This window comes from Saimiri boliviensis, chromosome 1 (genome assembly GCF_048565385.1).
Source record: "Saimiri boliviensis isolate mSaiBol1 chromosome 1, mSaiBol1.pri, whole genome shotgun sequence".
Taxonomy (NCBI): Eukaryota; Metazoa; Chordata; class Mammalia; order Primates; family Cebidae; genus Saimiri; species Saimiri boliviensis.
In genome coordinates this window covers 209873644-209879054 of record NC_133449.1, presented here as the reverse complement: position 1 = coordinate 209879054, position 5411 = coordinate 209873644, and the positions used below count along the sequence as shown (strand labels likewise).

Sequence of the window (5411 nt, the reverse complement as noted above, 5' to 3'; positions counted from 1 at the left end):
CATTTCGGTTTATCTCTGGGACACAGACACCACATCACCCATGACATCTGACAGAAACCATAACAGATTGAGAAAATAAAAATAAACCTTGAAAGCTGAACTTTTAAATCATGCTTGTATTTCTTTGAAAAAGCTGTTATTTTGTTAGAATGCCTCCTTAGTCTCAGATGTGCTGGCTTATCTTTAAAAGTGAGTTACCATTCCATTCTTGACAAAAATAAATAAATAAATAAATAAATAAATAAAAAATTGGTAAATACAATTTCATTCATATTTCTCAAAATGAGTTCCTTTTTTTCTCATTAGGCTTTGTTTTGATGGGTCTCAAAATTCTGCAGTAGATTTTTGTTCAAGTTGTTTTTATTAAAAAGTATGGATTTTAAAAACTAGTAACTTAAAATTGCCAAATGCAAAAGGAAAAATAGTTCACAAAACACTTTCTTTTCCTTCTGAATGTTTTACGATGTGTAGTTATTATCAACGAGACTTATTACTAAACTTAAATGGCCAATTGAAAGAAATAGTTCAGAGACCATTCTTCCACCACTGATGAAAACTGGGATGGTAGGTATAGCTTTCATATTCATTTAGCCTTTTGAGTTGTCTGGGCAGACTTAGTTACCTTTCCAGCTTCATCAGCCTTCTTGTCGACTACTTTGATGACACCCACAGCAGCTGTTTCATATCACTCACAGCAAAACGACCCAGAGGAGAATAGTTAGAGAAGGTCTCAACACACGTGTGCTTGCCAGGAATCATATAAGTGATGGAAGTATCACCACAATTTAGGGCCATTTTCCAGCTTCTTACCAGAAGAGTGCTCAATCTTTTCCTTCAGTGCAGTAAACTTTCAAGCAATGTGGGTACTGTGACAGTATAAGGGTATAGCTAACACTGATTTAGCCTGGATGGTTCAGAATTATCATCTGAGCAGTGAAGCCAGATGCTTCCATTGGTGGATCGTATTTACTGTCACTAGAAATATTGCCACAACCAACTTGTTTGACAGGCACATTCTTAACACTGAATCCCACATTGTTCTCAGGAAAAGCTTCACTGAAAGCTTCATGGTACAGTCCAACAGACTTTACCTCAGTTGTAACACTGACTCGAAGAAAGGTGACCACCATGCCAGGTTTCAGAACACCAGACTCCACTTGGCCCACAGGTATCCACCAGTATCATCAATTTTGTGGATATTCTGGAAAGGCAGATGGAATGCCTTGTCAGCTGGGTGAGCTGGTGGTGAGATGTAAACCAGAGCTTCAAGCAGCATGGTTCCACTGGCATTGCCATCTTTTTGAGTGACTTTCCATGCCTTGAACCACTTGGCTCCAGCATATTATCACCATTCCAACCAAAAGTTAGCACAAATGCTACTTTATCAGGGTTGTAAGTCAGTTTTCTTAAAGTGAGTGCTGACTTCCTTAACAATTTCTTCATATCTTTTCTGGTTGCAGGGTGGCTCAGTGGATTCTACTTTGTTTCATATCCAGTGTGTGAGCCAGAAAGGCACACTCCTGGGTTTATTCATTCTTGAAAAAAATAGCTCCAAAATACCAAGGCCAAGAGCAACAATTGGACAAGCCAGCCTGAGATATGCCTGCAATCAGATTTTTGATAAAGTATCTGTGTCTTGGGTCATCAGTGATAGTAAGACCTGCTGATTTCAAATTTCAATGATGATACTATATTCACACTCAACTGTTTACGATATTCACTCAACAGTTATAAGACCAAGGCATACTTGAAGGAGTTCTTTCTCATCTCAGCAGCCTCATTCTCAATATTGTCAATGGTTCTTTCGTTGATTCTACAACATTTGTACATCAGATGACAAGCATAGGTGGACTTGCCCAGATCTACATGTTCAATGACAGCAACATTGACGTGAATCTTTTTGCTTCTCATTTTGGTTTTAACGGTGGTTTTTACAACATCTGTGTTCTGACAGCAAACCTCTTGCAAAAAGAATGAGTTGCTTTTCTTTACCAGTCTGCTTGGGTAATCAAACCCTGTGACTATACGGACAATCTAGTGTACAGCATACTTCTTTTAGTTAAAGAGTACTTATTTTATCTCACATTATAAACAAGGACTCATAACTGTGTCAACATAAAAGGCAGGCAGATCACCTTAATTCAGGAGTTTGAGACCAGACAGGCCAACACAGCCAAACCCCGTCTCTACTAAAAGTACAAAAAGTAACTAGGCTCAGTGGCACAAGCCTATAATCGCAGCTACTCCAGAGGCTGAGACAGGAGAATTGCTTGAAGCCGGGTAGTGGAGGTTGCAGTGAGCCAAGATCAGCCACTGTGCTCAGCGTGGGCGACAGAGCAAGACTGTCTCCAAAAAAAATTGATGGTTAACTTTTATCTGATTTTGTTTGTTTTAATTTCATCTATACTATTGGCTCAGGGAAGGTCCTTTTCAACCTGTTTTACACTGTGATAGGGATGAATATATCTTCAGGTTTTCAATACAAGAACAGAATATATAGAACTACAAAAATGCATTTTTAAAAAATTATTATTTTGATTCCTGTTTCCACAATGCTTTGCATCATACTAGATTGTATAATACTGTCTCTAAAATAGCACAAAGCAGAGACTTCAATTCTCTTGACATTTTTTATTTTATGAAAAACATTTCTTGCACATTTTTCCCTTTTTATACCTCCCATAATGAAATTTTCTAAGCTTTCTTTTTTTAATTGCATTTTAAGTTTTGGGGTACATGTGAAGAACATGCAAGATTGTTGCATAGGTACACACATGGCAGTGCGATTTGCTGCCTTCCGCCCCTTCTCCTATATCTGGCATTTCTCCCCATGCTATCTCTCCCCACCTCCCCACCCCCCACTGTCCCTCCCCCATTTCCCCCCAACAGACCCCAGTGTGTAGTGCTCCCCTCCCTGTGTCCATGTGCTCTCATTGTTTCTTGCTGTTTGATGGTTTGCCTGTTAGATGTAGATGGATATTTTGAAAAGGATTCTTGGTGGTTCTCCTAGAGTATGTTTTACAGCCAGTGAACATTTTCCTTTAATAGTCAACATTTTGCTGTTAGTCATCCATTGGCATTGATTATTTTGCATTAAATATGCAACATTTTAATTGTCTGGTATCTGATCCTTTTTTAAACCTCTACTTTATTGTGATGCTTGGAGTTAGGTCCATGCAGAGCAGAAAACTTATTTCATAATCTCTAATTGTTTATTACTTGTACAAATCCAAGTGATATTATTGTGTCTCAGTACATGCATCTAATTAATCAACCAACAACTCTGAGCACTGTGTGGTTCACAGATAAGTATAAAACGGTAAAAGAATGTGTTCAGCATTCTTACAATCTGAAGTGACAAGACATGAAAAAAGGAATCAGCAAAAGAAGTGGTAGAGAGCAAAACATTATAAATTCATCAAAGAGATACAGAAATAAGTGCTAGGACTTGCAGAGAAGAACAAATTCCAATTTCTCATGGAGAGAAATTGGACATGGGAGTAGATATGTAAATCCAAGAAGATTATAAAGGAACATTAAAGAATAAATAGTTTTATACTGGTAATTTGAGGAGATAGAGCATGAGGAAGATGATCCTTAGGAGAGGAGAGGTGGAAGACTATTAAAAAATACATGGGGCCGGGCGCGGTGGCTCAAGCTTGTAATCCCAGCACTTTGGGAGGCCGAGGCGGTCAACATGGTGAAACCCCGTCTCTACTAAAAATACAAAAAATTAGCTGGGCATGGTGGCACGTGCCTGTAATCCCAGCTACTCAGGAGGCTGAGGCAGGAAAATTGCCTGAACCCAGGAGGTGGAGGTTGCGGTGAGCCGAGATCGCGCCATTGCACTCCAGCCTGGGTAACAAGAGTGAAACTCCGTCTAAAAAAAAAAAAAAAAAAAAAAAAAAAATACATGGATGTAAAAAAGAAAATTGAGTTTTTAAAAAGAAAGAAAAAGGGATAGACAATTTTCCTAATGGCGATGGTTTATGTATATAGGATAAAGTAAAATTGGAAGAAAAAGTTGTGTCTTGAATCTAAGAGCATAATATACCAGGTTCAGCAGCCTGAGTCTGGTAGGTAAGTTGAATGAATCCCATATGATAAATTGTTATTTCAGAAAAAAACAAAATAAAGTACTATGCAAATGTGTCCTAATAATTAAGTTGGAAGAAGAATAAACAATCTCATTGTAGTGTTTCAGGGGGCATATAGGGACCTAAAATAGAGCATTTAGCTGTGGGAGTACAAAGAAAGGGGTGGCTGAAAGAGAAGTTACACTGAAACTAAAGATTAGATAATTAAGGTAACCCTTGCCAGGAAAATTATAAATTCAGCTTTAGAAATGCCAAAATTGAGGTGAAAATGGACCATCTTAGTGTTTCTGTTTATCTATTTTAGATGGAGGGTCAGAATTCAGAGTGATTAAGAACACTGGTCAAAATTTAGAATTGAGCTTTGAGGTTTCTATGAATTTTTGAGAGTGAAGCTCTATTAACAATTATCAATTAAGTTTCCTGTAATGTTAAGTCCTTTCATGTGTTTGTGAAGAAATTTTCTTTTCTTGGCCAAAGACTGTGTTCCAAAATTTTTCCCCTATTCTAGCTCCTGGGAAATATATACTATAGTTCATAAATTTAAAACATCATTACAAAATCCACTCAGTACTTTTCCTACTGATATTGGAATAGCATCAGTGAATTACCATTTGTAGTTACACTTTCCTATATGACCTAGACAAGTTTTCCTTTTCAGAGCACTTACCACAATATCACCAATAATTTGTGTACTTTCTGTGTTCTTCCATTGATTCTTATTAAGTAATTTTCACAAGTACCTTATTGTTTATGCATGATATCTGACCAAGACAAATATTTCAGCCTCTCACTTCATTTCTTGCTAAATACCCTATTATTATATAGTTAGTACTTAGAGAAACAGGTACACTATTTACTCTTAGTAAAACCACTTTTGATATAGTAAGGTAAATATACAAGGGCCGTATCTCACTTAAACATAGAATTTGTGAGAGATAAAGTGCTATAGGAAATTGGTTATTTGGCATTCCAGTGCCTTGTAAGTTACAATGTTTATTAGTATTATTAACACCTAATATTAATTATACAAGATGTATTTCAAAACTGTGCAAATTGTTTTACTCAAAAGGCCTAAATCAAATTCAAACCATTTTATATGCTATTGTAGAGTAGGGAGATTTTTTTTTATGCTTTAAGTTCTGGGGTACATGTGCAGATTGTGCAGGATTGTTACATAGGTGTACATATGCCATGGTGTTTTGCTGCATCCATCCCCCTGTCACCTACATTATATTTCTCCCAATGTTATCTTCCCCAGTCCCCCCATCCCCTGCTATCCCTCTGTTAACACCCCCACCCCCCAATAGGCCCTGG

The 5411-nt window shown here is 37.3% G+C and overlaps 1 pseudogene; it reads right to left on the bottom strand.

Moving 5' to 3' along the window:
* Positions 1 to 583: 583 nt before the first annotated feature.
* On the bottom strand, positions 584 to 1480 carry LOC141583447 (elongation factor 1-alpha 1 pseudogene; annotated as a pseudogene).
* Between the last annotated feature and the right edge of the window lie 3931 nt (positions 1481 to 5411).